The 15,918-nt window shown below is 36.5% G+C and overlaps 1 pseudogene across 1 annotated transcript; it reads right to left on the reverse strand.

Annotated features, from left to right (window-relative positions):
• Window positions 1–1,415: 1,415 nt before the first annotated feature.
• LOC143612934 (cytochrome P450 76T24-like) lies at window positions 1,416–6,059 on the reverse strand (annotated as a pseudogene). The gene is made up of 3 exons (XR_013150028.1): window positions 5,592–6,059; window positions 2,102–2,530; window positions 1,416–2,024 (listed from the first exon to the last, which is right to left on the reverse strand). The product of XR_013150028.1 is annotated as a cytochrome P450 76T24-like (transcript).
• Between the last annotated feature and the right edge of the window lie 9,859 nt (window positions 6,060–15,918).

A 15,918-nucleotide genomic window follows, 5' to 3' on the forward strand; every position in this document is an offset into this window, starting at 1 on the left:
CAGTGTTGAAGGATTTTGAATTCCATCAACTAATTCAAATTCAAATTCAAATTCCTTCCTTAACCAATGAAACATAACAAGGAATGGAATTTAAATTCCAATTCCATTGAAATCCTATGAATTCCTGCCAACCAAACACCCCCAACTAATTCTAATAAACCCTTATATTTGAAATGAAATGTCAATAGTAATTCAAACTTGAAAATGAAAAGTCTTTGGCCTAAAATGTTTAACAAAAATACCAATGCAAGCATCTCCATTCTCAAAGACTTGTTTATATCATAAGAAGATAATATATAGACGAATATTATATATATATATAGACTAAGTATAAAATGAAAATCCACTTGAGTTGTGAAAACTCTAGAAACTCATTCCCAACCACATGTTTTTAATTAATGTTTAAATCTTGTGGTCCACAATTAAAGTGAATAAAAAATGTAAATATAAATATAACTTTTTCTCTCTCCTGAAAACATATATAGAAATTAGTAAAAGAATGTTAAAAAATAGCAAAACATTTTTTTTAAGTTTTGATATTTTGTATTAAATGTTACAACATATATTACATGTAAAAAAAACGATATTACATAGGGTTTTCACAACTCTAATGGGTTTTTATTTTAACCTTACCCTATATATATATATTCAATAAAAGGAATTACTCAACAGTGAGGAAATCTACGCATTTATAAATTTATCATATTTTCCTCAAAATTATTATTTTTAACTTTTGTGTTTCAGCTCTGCGTTAGTGTATGCTAAAGTTCATTAGCACCCTAATGGCAAGTCGCAAAGACGCCCACCAATCTCGTCCAAATGGAGAGAAGCATAAGGTTGCACTACCCATAACCCTAATGTCATTTTTGTCAATGTAAACTTCTTTTAATAGATATATAGCTTTTTAACAACATTTTCGTGCCCGATTATAACCGCTATCATAAGAAAGTTTCTCTATCAAGGTGTTCAAACACAAATTTTATCCTTACTTCGACATTATTGAAGTAAACAAAGAGTTGATCTTTGACGTCAGGTGTACCATATGCATGCATCAACGTGATGGTTTGTTGTCCATAATGAAAGTACATCCAGGGTTGAGTGTCTAAAACCTTTACTCCTACATTCGATCCAAGCACATGGCCAAAATGGACGAAACAACCATTAAATCATGTAGTTGAACTTAGGAAATAAGTGCGTAAGTAACTATCCAAGCACATAGCCAAAATGGGCGAAACAACCATTAAATCCTATAGTTAAACTTAAGACATAAGTGCGTAAGTAACATATGTAGTGCAATGTAGTGCAATGTAGTGCAACTACACAAGTTTTTATAATGGATAAGCTAAATGCAAATATTTTAATATGTTTTTTTATTCATGCAATACAAGTACACGTATTTCACCTATTTGAACCCATTAAAGTCTGAGTGGGATGACTTTAAGTGGTACATTCTTTTGCAATGTGAGCCCAAACTACTCACCCATGTCCATATCTTTTGCTTTTATGTTTCCTTCGAGCTTCCAATCAAACTTTTGTATCAAAGAACCTAACACTATATGCAACATTCTATGTGCCATATTCAATCCTGGACATATCCTTCTCCCAACACCAAATGGAATGAGCTCAAAGTCTTGGCCTTTATAGTTAATATTGACTTCCAAAAACCTCTCTGGCATGAACGATTCTGGGTGTGACCATACTTTTGGGTCTCGCCCAATCGCCCATGCATTACAAAGGATTTGTGCATTTTTAGGCACCAAGAAGCCTTGAATTTAAACGTCACATATGGCTTGGTGAGGGATGAGAAAAGGTGCCGGAGGATGTAACCAAAGAGTTTCTTTTATAACAGCTTGCAGGTAAGGCAGGTGAGGTAGATCAGATTCTTGTAGTATATTTTTATTTTGTTCAGTAAGTTTAATGACCTCAGATCGAGCCATTTCCAATTTGTCTGGGTTGTGAATAAGCTCAGCCATGGCCCATTCTATTGTGCTCGATGTTGTATCAGTCCCCGCAATAAATAAAGCCTACAATAAATCATTAATGATAAATTGAGAGTGCTGATATAAACCTGCCATAACATATTTCAAAAAAATTTACTTGCAAAAAACAAATGTCTCATGTCATTTCGATTTATTGAAGATTCATCCATTTGACTAAGGTTGAGCAGCACGCCCAACACATCATTGTTTGCTGATGAAGTTGACCATGCTTGCACCCGTTGATCAATGACCCCATCAATGATAGTCATTATCTTTTTAGTATAAACAGTTGCACGTTGAAGCAATCTTTGGGGATCAAACGATTTGAGAATTGGAAAAAAGTCTCCTATGTTTGGTTTCCCTGTAAGTTCCATCATAGCCCATACATTATCTTTGAATTCTTGTGATGACAAGGAATCATAGTGTGCAAAATCCATTGAAAACATGAAGTTTGAGAGAATATTAAAAGATGTTGTAAATGCCAGTCCACCTATGCTCACAGCCTTTTCACTTGTACAACACTGATAAACATGATCGATAAGTTCTTTCACCTATAAGTACAATAAGAAGTTAAATGATTATGTATCTTTCTATATTTTCGTCAACTAAAATACAAACAAACAAATGTATACAAAAACACCCCGTTTGTAACATAGCTATTTGTTGGGTCCATGTAAGGTATAATAAGGACAAGCGTTTCCTGTATCTCATGAGGTTGCGCTCACTAAGACCCCAGACTCTAAAAAGAACAAACTAGTTGTGTAAAATATAATATAGAGTAGTATAATCAAATAATACAGTACACGGTGAAATACTATAAAAATACAAATAACAAATTAGAAATAATCTATTATGTTATTTAAATATCTAAAATTGATCATTTAATATATAATTAAGAAAATATTAATAATTAAATACTACAAAATAAACTAAGCAATCTATCTACTATATACATTTAAAGCAATAATACTTTCCACAAATAATATGCATTCTTACAATTTATTGTTTATAAATTAATTTAAAATTATATTAAATTACATTCAACATATTTTAATCTACTGTACTATTAATCGGGGTAGTTACTTTTATTTGGCAAATTGGAAATAAATAATCCTAACGTCTGAGTATTGGCCGATAATAATCCCAACTTTAAAAACACTACCAGCGGTCCCTACTTTCAACTATTTTCGTCTCAATGGACCTCTGTTAAAAAACACTTAACGTCGTTAAGTTATTTCCCAAGTTTCAAACCGATGTTTTAGGGCTTTTGATCGGAAAAACGATACGATTCGACTGATGTAAAACTTATCTGAAAACGTTGATTCAAATGACTTGATTTTTGTTAATTGGAAATTCAAACATCCGAATTCAAACATTGTTTCGTCGCTTGGATCACCGTTTTGAGATAAGTTTTACATCTCGACTCGTATCGTTTTTTCGATCAAAAGCCCTAAAATATCGACTTGAAACTTGGGAAAAAACTTAACGTCGTTAAGTGTTTTTTAATGGAAGTTCATTGAGACAAAAATAGTTGAAAGTTGGGACTGCTGATAGTGATTTTTAAAGTTGGGATTATTATCGGCCAATACACAAAAGTTGGGATTATTTATTTCCAATTTGCCCTTTTATTTTGGTTTCATTTCGGTTTTTTGTTTTGTTCGGTTTTAGTTTTTATAATTTTTTTTTCGTTTCGTTTCGGTTCGATTTTTTTATTTTTTTAGTTTCGTTTTTAGGTGGGTGTAACTTTATTCAGTTTTCATTTTGGTTTTTATAGTTTTTGTTTTGGTTGGGTGGGTTTCAAATTTATTAGTTTTAGTTTTTCAGTTTTTGTTAGTTTTATTGGTATTTGGTTATATATATTTAAGCTTTCAGTTGTGGTTTTGTTTTAGTTTTTTTTTTTCAATTTAGTTTTGTTTCAATTTGTTTTTAGTTTGTTTGGTGTCTGGTTTTAGTGCTTATTGAAAAATGAAAGAATATGAAGAGTTCACAAATTAAGTGAAAGGTTCACATGGTGTATGAATGTTTATGTCATCAACTGTGTTCCTGGTCCAGGAAGAAAAGAAGCCCGAATCATTCTTAAATGCTTATCGGGAATCTTTTCTGGATGCTTATTTTCTGATTTGTTTGTTTTCCAGACTAATGCTAGTGAAGCTTGTTTGTCTTCTATTTATATTATTTTTTAAAGTTTATGAAGCTTATGTTTTAAAGTTTTCATTTTTCTTCGCAAGCATTATGCTATGTAAAGTCATTCTTTGTAAGTTTATGATGTATTTCAATACTTTGTTTGCGTATGAATATGAATTGCAATTAAAAATCATGCTATTGTCTAAAAAAATATATTAAAAAATAACTTGTCGTTTGAAATTATATATGTGTTTCTTTGACGATTTATATATTTCCGCCTGTGTCATACACGGGCCAATAACCTAGTTTCTTATAAGAGTAAAGTGCTATTTTCGTTTTTGTGGTTTGGCAAATAATGCGAATTTAGTCCAAAAAGTTTATTTTTTGCATATGGACCCTCCACGTTTCCCAATTCTTGCCAATTACATCCAAATCACTAACTCTGTTAAATTGAATCGTTAACTCAGGGGTAGACATGTCTTTTCACTCTTTCTTTATTATATGAGTACAGTGCCAAAATCGTCCCTGAAGTTTGGTCACATTTGCTAATTTCGTCCAAAAATATTTTTTCCACAATTAGACCCTCAATGTTTCCCAACTGTTGCCAATTTCGTCCGATTTGTTAACTCGGTCTAAATTTAACGTTAACTCAGGGGTGTTACTGTCCTTTTACATATATTTTTTACATTGTTATTATTATTACGCTGAGCTAAACCCCTTATATGACTAAAAATAAAGAAGAATAAACAAACGGATAATATATTGGATTCAAACATAGGAACCGTGAAATGTTTTATATGTTAAGGATGAGCAAAATCGGTACCGGTACCGAATCGGTACCAAGGTTTTGAGTTTTCGGGACCGGTACGGTATGGTACCGGTATTTCCCGAATTTTACCTCAAATACCGGTACCGTCCCGGTACCGGTACCAAACATTTGCGATTTTCGGTACCGGTACGGTACCGAGCTCATCCCTAATATATGTCATCAAACAAACACATAATAACAATAATGTAAACAAACATGTAAAATGACAGTAACACCCATAAGTTAACGTTGAATTTAGACCGAGTTAATAATGTGGACGAAATTGGCAACTGTTGGGAAAAATCGAGGGTCTACTTGGGAAAAAAAATATTTTTGGACAAAATTCGCAAATATGACCAAACCTCAGGGACGATTTTGACACTTTACTCATATAATAAAGAAATAGTGAAAAGACATGTCTACCCCTGACTTAACGATTAAATTTAACGAGGTTAGTGATTTGGATGTAATTGGCAAGAATTGAGAAAAGTGGAGGGTCCATATGCAACAAAAATAAACTTTTTGGACTAAATTCGCATTACTTGCCAAACCACAAGAACAAAAATAACACTTTACTCTTATAAAAGAAAACCCTATGAAAGAAGATTTAGACCAAAATAAACTACTTTAACCCACCTTTGTCATACACAAAACCAACATACAAATATTATATTTGCTACCTTCTGTTGGCGTAGGGTTTCACTAGCATCTAAACGTTGCATTGAAAACATATACTCTTTGCATATTCTTCTTAGCCTTCGCCAATGATCTCCAGCCGGCAACCACACTACGGAGTACTTATTATGGCCCACCACTGTTGCCACATTGGGCACTGATCGGCCAGAAAACGAGTGGTCATGTGTTTGAAAGAATTCTTTAGCGATATCCGGAGATGAAACAACTATAGTTGTTATAGTTCCAAGTTTAAGCGATACTAAAGGACCGTAACGTTTAGAGAGTGTAGCAAGAGAGTGGTGGGGGTTGTTGCCGAGGTGTAGAAGGTTTCCGATGACCGGATAGGGGTAAGGTCCTGGCGGAAGGCGTGAATTGCGACGACCGAAGATAGTGATAGTGATAGTGATAGTAATAGCGATGTATGTTAGAAGGAAATATAGTAAGGAAGAGAGAGTGAGAGAAACGTACCCCATGTATCCTTGTGGTGTTGTGTTTTTAATTTTTTATGATAATTGTCAATTGATGATTCTTAAATTATTCGAAATTGTGTGGCATGCAACCCACACTCGGAATATCCAAAGTTTTAAAGAATTCAAGGTTTTGTATATATTGTTTTAAAAGATTTTCTTTCTTTAGTAAATTGGATTTCTGGTTTAACAACATGAGATGATGATTAAAATTTAGAAGCTAGATTATCTCAAATCGTTTGGTGTGGTGGCAAAGGTGATTTAGTTTCATAATGATGGTCAGAGGTTCGATCCCCACTCGTGACTAGTGATGGTTTGTAAACCTGACTCGATCAATGGGGTTTTTTTTTCCATAGTAGTGGATTTCCTCATTTAGAATAAGATGGTGGTCCTGAGTGAGTTAGTCTGAAGCTTCAAAATCAGTATGAGCGTTTGACATCCCGTCTTAGATAGGCTCGTTCAGATATTAAAAGTAGTTCCACTGTTTAAAAAGAAAGGAAGAATGAGCTTGTGTTAGACGGTTCTCTACACTGTTTACTTCTCTAGTCAATATAAAAGGCACCCGTAACTACTAAACACAAAAAAGTGAAAAACACATTGATAAAAAAATATGTAATGGTTCATATGTTCTATATATATCATTATAATATTTAAAATTATATAAATAACAAATAAAATGAATATTGCTTGTGATTGATTGAAAAGGGGTGGGATCCACCCACTTTTGAAACACAAAGTCACCCGAAAAACGTTTTTTTAGAAGAGGAGGGGTATTTAGGAAAAAAATCCGATGTGAAAACATTCTTGGTATAAAATGGGCATGCTTGACGTCCCATCATAGATGCCAAGATGTAATTTTTCTTTTTGAATTCTTTGTGTTTTATATATATTTCTCTTATTCGCCAACATGGTAGAACAACTTTTAAAGTTATTAGAGGAAGTTGATTACGAAGAAATTATTAAGGATAAGTATAATCTCTGTTATGAAACCTCCCGTTTACCATATTAATCTCATTGATGAATACCTTGACCAAGATGTTTATTACCATTGATTATTACATTAACATTGTATTTACTATCTTTAATAAGTTTTCATCTTATTCTTCAATACAATGCAAACATGTTGTTGGAACCTATTCCGAGTAAACGGGGAAAGTTCCTAACAACCATAAGAATGGAGATCAAAGAGTAGTAAAGAGTGAAAGTGCTTTGTATTAATTATGTATATCTCTTACAATGTTTATCCTCTCTCTATTTATAGAAAAGAGTGTTTATACATATGGTCTAATGGTTTATGTCTTCCAGTCGAGTCCTTTGGTTCGATCCTCTTTCCCTTAGGCTTTGTCCGTCCGAAGATTTTTATCTCCTGGTTATTGCCTCCTATCCCGGGTCATGCGTGCATCGGGCCACCCACTAGATCGGACGTGCTATATGGAGTTTCCCTCGCAAATGGTTTCCCTCCAAGCCGTCTTCTAAAATATCTTGGGCTATTGGGCTTGCTTTCATTGGGCCTTGCTCGGATTATTGGGCTAGGGCCTACCCATAAGGACACCTTATGGGTAGGCTCTTCAAGTCCCCCAGTCTATTGCCCTTGTTATTTATGATAAGGGTAATAGACTTAATAACTATTGTCGCTCATGTCTTTCTTCACTTTCTTCTTTTTGGGCTTTTGGTACCTGGCCCATTGTGTATTCCTTTTCTCCCTTCAGCCTTGGGCCTTCTTTCTTACTTAATGGATTTTAGTACCTCCGGAGCCTTTCCGAGGTAGGCCCTTCAAGTCCCCTAGCCCATTGTGCTCGTTATTTATGACGAGTACAATGGACTCACAACAAGTCTCTATTCTTCCTCTATCGTAACCTCTTATGTGATCTTCCTTATTCTCCGATTGACCTTTATATGGCCGGGGGGTATCTTTGACCCCAAAAGAATATCCATAGAACTATTATATGCTGGTTCTTGTCTTACGAGCTTTCCCTTGGGCCATTGTTCTCTTTAACTTAGGCCCCATCCATTCTAGCAACATGTGTTATTCTAATCCTTTCTTTTGGGTTAATATCACCACTTGTTTAGATTGATCGGACAGGCCCTTAATCCTTTTGGAACCTTTGATTTCATTTAGTTACTTTGGGAGGTCTTTTGGTTACTCTCTTTTGGGCTTCCTTTTGTAGGGTACCTTCATCAGGTCAGGTCGGTGGTAAAGGTGATGAACCAACTCGGACTTTTCATTGACTTAAATTATCCAATCCCCCTTTTATCTTTTCAGCCCATGGTCAGGTCCATACCTAAACTGGTGACAGTTCTGAAAAAGCTTCTCACGCTCCCCCAAAGATGTGATGACACCTTTTGACTCGCCAGCCTTTCTCATAACTGCTTGTTCCCTTTTCTTACTTTCAAAGTTGCATTTTCTATCTCCTTCTTATCTGGTTGGTAGGATGTTTGGTTAGACTAACTAGAACTCCCTAAGTATTTTGGTTTCTTCTGGGCTTTCCTGACTTGGACCTCATCATGGGACGGAGACCTATTTTCACAGCAGGATTTGCAAGTCCCCCTAGTCCTTATTTTGATATGGACAAGAGACTAATGTAGTCCTAGCTCATCTATCACATACGGGATAGGTTCATCCCTTTTAAACCCACTCCTTGGACCAGTTTCGGGCGAGATCCTCTTTTGATATTTTGGTTGAGGTAGATGATACTTTGTTCACTTGATCTTGATCCAATTCTCTTGATAATTTAAATCTACCTCAATAGAAACACGTAGTCCTTCTTCTATTTTGACTTTTCAAATTTGGTCCTAGTATAGGCGAGATGGAGAAGTCATGGATGAGACAAAGATTACGCATCTCTAAAATCATCCCCATACAATGGGCCCGATCTTGGAGTTACCTCTTCAAGTCCCCCAGTCCCTTATGCTAATTATTTATGATTGGGATAAGGGGCTTTGATGTGTTGTAAAACACACTTATTTTTCGCACCTTTTATTTACGTATTATATTATATTTTATGTGTTTTAACTCGTTTTAGATAGCTTTTACATATTAATCTTTATCTTGTAGGCTATAAGTGGAAGAAAGAAAGAAACCGGACTTTTCGAGTAGTTTACGAGCTTTTTACGTGTACGTTTTCAAGTAAAACTCAAAGCCCAGCCCATATGCATCATGGACAAGCCCATTCTCTACATAATATTATAACATAAAAAAAATATAAAAACCCTAAGCCTAGCAGCTTCTGCGATCGGAACAGTGGGCAGGAAGGAACAAAGGAAAAAATGTTTTGTGGCGGCCCCTTGGACCCTGCTAGGGGCTGCCGCCCCTAGACCCCGCTGCCAGGGGCGCTGCCCCCGGACCCCCGTTCGTTGTGGGTAGTAGTTAAGACTGGAAAGATGATATGAGTAGTGATAGTTGTTTGATACGTGTACTTGTTATACAGTCAGCCGCGCACAACTGAAGAAAGGGATTACGATTAACGGTGAACGTAACCGTGTTCAGGTGAGTTTCTAGCCCCATTTATGTGTTACGTTTTCGGGGCTGTGTGCATACTCAATATGTTTGTTAATACACTTATCCTAAGAGATAAGTGTATGCCTTATGTGGATAATGTGAAATGTATGAATGATTGCTTGATGGTACGTGAACGATCTTCGGATATTGCACGTACTGTCAGGTTGTAACGCTATGTATAAGGTAAGTATGTTATGTATGTTTATGTGTATGAACATGATAGAGATAATAGAAGAAAGAAATGATAATGTATGGTTGTATGGTTACGAAAAGGGTACCGAGCCCTAATAATACTCGAGGTATGATGTATGGTTGTATGGTTACGAAAAGGGTACCGAGCCCTACTAATACTCGAGGTATGATGTATGGTTGTATGGTAACGAAGAGGGAATCGAACCCTACTAATATTCGAGAACTAGGGAACCGAACCCTACTAATATTCGAGGAAAGAGGGTACCGAGCTCTAATAATACTCGAGAAAAGAGGGTACCGAGCCCTAATAATACTCGAGGAAAGAGGGTACCGAGCCCTAACAATACTCGAGGAATGTAGGGCGTAATGCTCTTTATAACGTAAGATATGAAAGTAAGTTAATACAAAAGAAAGTAAGAAAGTATGAAAGTAAGAAAGTAAGAAAGTATGAAAGTATGAATGAAAGGATATAATTTTATGTGTATGGTATGATTATGTGATTAAATAGAACTCACTCAGCGTAGCTGACTTTTAGTATGCACGCAGGTGAGTAGGATGAGGCAGCTCGCTTGAGGAGACACGTGGCACTGAACAAGAGTCTGGCATCTGAAGACTTATGATGTTTTAATTTTAATGCTTTAATGTTGAAAGACAAAGGATGTTTTGAGACAAGTTATGAATTATGTAATGTTTTATGAAAGTTTTATATTCCGCGTAAATGTTTTAATTAACTCTGATATTTAGAACTGTGTTTATGAGTAAACCCAACACGAAAGTAGGGCTACCGGTAACGGGGCCTTACAGAAAACCAGTCGATCAACACCTTTATAGGTCAATGTTTGGTTCCTTGATGTATCTCACTGCAAGCAGACCGGACATCATGTTCCCTGTCTGTCAGTGTGCCAAATATCAATCTGACCCAAGAGAATCCCACATGACTGCTGTCAAGCGTATCTTCAGATACTTGAAAGGGAGACCACGTTTGGGTCTTTGGTATCCTAAAGATTCTCCCTTGGAACTTCATGCTTACACCGACAGTGATTATGGGGGTTGAAACTTGGACAGAAAATCCACATCTGGTGGATGTCAATTCCTGGGAGATTGGTTGATCTCATGGCAGTGCAAGAAACAAGTCACTGTGTCTACATCCATAGCCGAAGCCGAGTACATCGCCGCATCCAGCTGGTGCTCTCAAGTGATATGGATCCAGCATCAGCTGCTGGATTACGGTTTGAATTTCTATGGATCAACGATAAAATGTGATAATGAGGCGTCCGTTGCTATTGTCAAAAACCTGGTCCAGCACTCAAAGACTAAGCACATTGACATCCAGATACATTTTATTCGTGATTGTTATGATCGCAAGCTTGTCGACATAAAACGGGTCCATACTGATTTTAACTTTGCAGATCTCTTTACAAAAGCTTTCAGTCGTGCCCGATTTTTGTTTCTCGTTGAGTCATTGGGCATGATTTCCTTTCAGTAAATTTTATCGTCTATCTTTTAATTTAAAATTGTAAATATTGTCAAATATGTCACAATTTTAGAGGGAGAAAATGAGTTATCTATAACTCACCAAAAAGATTTTAAATTTACTTTCAGTAAAACAAAAATTGAGTCACTTGACTTAACAAAAAGATTTTATTTTAATATATAATATTGGTTTCATCTTCACTACTATTAAAGTAAATTCTAAGAAAATTCAAAAAGAATTGTCCCGTTTAGAGGGAGCTCCTGCTTAGAGGGAGTCGGATAATTAAACTTTTCAAATTTTGAGAAATTAATCCAACCAGTGGAAAATGATAGTACGTTGGTATGTAATGATTCTGGCGCGTTAAAAGAGTAGAACAAAAGACTACAAGATCATTCATAGATGTGTAGGTAGGCTTGACAAACAAGTAAGTGTCAGGTGATATAAACTTAAATTCTTGCCGGTACTAGTAGATATACAGTTATGAAGCGGTTGCATGATTCCGTAAAGTCATATTCATGAAGGCAAAAATGTAACTATACATATCATACCCAAGCCTCTCTTTACCTGATCACAGTCGTCTTATGAAAGTCAATGTCAAATTTTAATTTTCATTGAGTCAAGTAAAAAGTCAAGCAAAGCAAGAAAAAGAAAACAAAGAGTCAGAAAAACAAAAGAAAAGAAGTCAGAAAAAGAGTCAGTCCTAGGAATTTTTAACTTCTGCTTTATTTCTTCATTTATTTTCGACTCAAGCCTTGGGCTTTCTACATTTGTAGTCATACAAGATCTGATTGTTAAGGCCCTGAGTCTTCTGCTTTGTTTTATTTTCTTTCTTTTGTTCAAGCCTTGGACTTTCTCTACGCGATAATATGGTATTATCCGACTTGATTGTTATGGCCTGAACTTCTAACTTATTTTAATCTTTCTAGATCGAGTCAAGTGTGCAAAGCACAAAGTGTCATGTGTACAGTGTACAATAAGTCAAGTTTGTTAATAAGATTACTGTGATCAACTAAGAAAGGTCTAAGTCAAGTTGAGGTGATATGTTAACACAAAGTAGGCCTGAGATGTGATGGAATCAGTAATATGTCCGATTAAGTGGGGACCACATAAGCACCGTGCCTAATTGTACTTTAAACGTATCATTTCTGGCATCAAAACACTTGTCAAGTTAAAAAGGAGGACAATATCTACAATCAATGATGAACTTGTGTCACAATAATTTCAAATTGGTAACGCAATCTAGGGTTTTGCAAATCAATATGATTCCATATCGTGATCATTCTTTGGAAATTAACCAAAGAAAATACTATGTAAATTAATTTTAACTTTAAAATGCTTTAAATTTTTAAGTAACTGCATAGTTCAATTTATAATTTTGTTTTAATTTTTGTTTATTTTATTTTATCTTATTGATTTTAATTTTAATTATTATATTTTAGTGTCTTCTTTTATTATGATTTGGTTTGACAAAAGAGATCGATCGTGCAAATGTTAACAGTTAAGGACCGACAAAAGAAAAACCTTATAAATAATCATGTGCTTGGATTTGGTGGGTAAATGTTTTTCGGGTTTGAAAATGCAAATATTTTTAAAGACCGAGGACTGAGAGTGTATTTTCTGTGAATACTCACAATGTTTTGACCTTATCGCGAGATAGGCTGACCCTATATATAAGGGAAACCTAAAATATCTTTCACTATTCACCAAACACTTTTAAGATTTACTCTTTTCTCTCTCAAATCTTCAAACTCTCAAACCCAGATCTTCATCCATTTTCCAAAGAATCTGGCCCTCATAATCTCAAACATGCCGTTGAATCCAGAATATCCACCTTCGGTATGACATCAAAACTCCATAAATCATTTCATCTTCATGTTTCTGGGTTCTCGTGGATCGAGACGAAGGTTCAGATGAACCGTCGGCTAGATACATATCTGATCTCCATATGAAATTGATTCATATGTTTATGAATAATCTGTTGTTGGACTTATTGATCTTGAGTATCATCATTAATTATTAGAATTAGGGTTGTTTGTGTAAAGTTTGTAGATTTAAGTTTTTGTTTATATGTTCTAAGGACAAATTGACCTAGTAAACATGGGAGATTCAAGTTCAAACTTTCCAGAAACCTGACCTTGTGTAAAGAAAGGGAAGGATCAAAAGGGGCTAAGTACAGGTCTTCGCATGAAAGGGTCTTTCGCTTCGCTTGACCCCATGCGAAGCGAAAAATGTCTCATGCGAAAAACCCATACTTAGCAAATTTTTCAGAGTCTTAAACATAGTGCCACTGATATGTTTTTACTCAAATAAACTGTTTGGTCTATTGGACTGTTTTGAACCTGACTTTGTACAGTATGATCTAATTAACTTATAGATTGACTAAAATTAACTTATTAAGTTATTTAATCTAAATTGTACATAATAACATTATAAAATCTAATTTATCTAATATGTAAATACTTAACGTCTATGTACATATCTTGTTTGCTTTATTTTGTCTTAATGATGATTCTCATGATCTTTTGATTTTCAATTTCAGGGTCATAACAACTTCTGTGCTCTCAAGTTGCCTAAGGCAAAGGCTGATAAGGTGTTTACTCCTATGGTCAAGGGGCTCAGGCAATCACCCCTTGCCTATGCCATCACTGCAGATCCAGCCATTTACTACAAGTGGGTCTTAGATTTCTGGGTATTCGCCAGGGTTGCAGATGATTCTCTATCATTTACAACAACCGTTGCCAGACAGGAATTAACTATCACCGAAGATGACATTAGAAGGGTGTTAAAGATTGATGACCAGCCCGATTACAAGTATGAGAGAGGAAACAAAAAGAAGCTGGAAGGTTTCGTTGTTCAGATGGGGTACGACACGGAATGGAAGAGCTTAGAGAAGAATCATCTGTCACCCTACTGGAGATTTCTCTTCCACATTATCACTCATTGTTTCACAGACATTCGAGGTGGTTTTGACAGCATGAGTACGGACTGGGTTCGTATTATGTCCGCATTGACCAACAAGGAGAAGTTCAATTACTCAAGACGGATATTTTTGTGCATGCTTGCGAACATCAAGAGCGGGGCTACATGGTTGATGTACCCGAGATTAGTGCAGATGTTGTTAGATGATCTGATTCTAGATATTCAAAGGCCGGGATTCAAGAAGGCAAAGGACAAGAAGTCACACCCCGATCCATTTCATGTACACGAGATCAAGGTATCAGTTTTTGGTGTGTTGTTGAGCACCAAGGGCAGAGGTCATCAGTATACGGGACCACGACCTGGGCCCAAGTTTGGTTTGTTTGAAGAGACAGAGCCTGCTGGGGAAGAGGCGTCTGGTGAAGGTGAAGGTGATGAAGAACCCGTAGTTGAAGGTGATCAAGATTCATCTGATGAGCCGGCCGAAGATCGAACAAAGGCCAAGCATGATTTGAAGAGAAAGGTGGCTGAAAAGGGCAAATTGATAGAACTTAAGGAGGAGGAAGAAGACCAGCCGCCCCTGAAGCGTTTGAGGAGACTTGGAGAATCCCAGAAGTCAACCAAGTCTCATGTCAAGTCTCCCTCACAAGACAAGCCCTCAGACCAACCAAAAATAACCAAAGAAGCCCTGGCCCAAGCCCTCAAAACCCTAGATGTAACCAAAATACAAATCCCTGCCCACAAACCACCAAAAACCAGAAAGAAAACCAAAGCCAAGAAAACCAAGACCCTACTTCATGACTCACCTGAATCCTCACCTGAAACCTCACCAACAGACAAACCAATTTCAACATTCCTACCCCAAATACCTTCCTTACCACACTCACCACCACAACAACAAACCCAACCCGAACCAACTCAAGCCTCAACACCACCTACACAACCAACCTCATCCATATTCACCTCATCATTCTTTAGCTCCCCAATACAAACAACAAGCCTATGGAGCAAAACCATCCTTACTTCCCCAACCCAAACCGTCACACCAACTACAAAAAAACCAACACCACCCACCACCATAACTCTACCAATCCTTACTCAAGCCATCACCTTACCTTTACCTACAACCTCACCACCCATAACAACCACCACCCCATCCACCATTATCTCACCCAAACCCATCTCTCGAGGGATGTATTCGGCACCTCTAGTGTACGTTGATCCTATCCTCGATAGGATCGTCCCACTGGAGGAATCAAATGCTAAACGGGCGGAACGAGAGATTGCGCTCCTCAAGCTCATCAAAGATATGAAGCAAAAGGCTCTTGAGGATGAAAAGGAAAAGGCGGATCTGAGGGAAAGGATCTGGGTGTTGGAAGAACAGAAGGCAGCAAGTGATGAAATTGCTGAAAATCAAAGGTTATTGACCAACACCTCCCACACCCGAATCCAGTATCTACAAATGTTGATGAATCATGAGGCCTCTGAGAACGATAATCTGAGAGCCGATCACATTAAACTTGGAGATAGACTGGCTACACTTGAAAGAGACTTACCAAGTGCTAGTGCTCTCAGATCAAGCGTAAACAAGAAGATTTCGAGAAGGTGGGATGTTGAAAAGGAAGCTACAAACTCAAGAGTTGCTGATTTGGAAAATCAACTTGCTTCCTCCACCTCTCTCGATACGCTCAGAGCAGACATGGAGGCCATTAAAGAAAAAATCAAGGAACAAGACCGTCTGAATGAGCTACAGCTCAAGACTAATGAAGAGATGGTGAGCAAGT

This window comes from Bidens hawaiensis, unplaced genomic scaffold, assembly GCF_021521415.1.
Source record: "Bidens hawaiensis isolate Kalapana, Puna unplaced genomic scaffold, B.hawaiensis_p1.1 tig00002236_1, whole genome shotgun sequence".
In the NCBI taxonomy this organism is placed as follows: Eukaryota; Viridiplantae; Streptophyta; class Magnoliopsida; order Asterales; family Asteraceae; genus Bidens; species Bidens hawaiensis.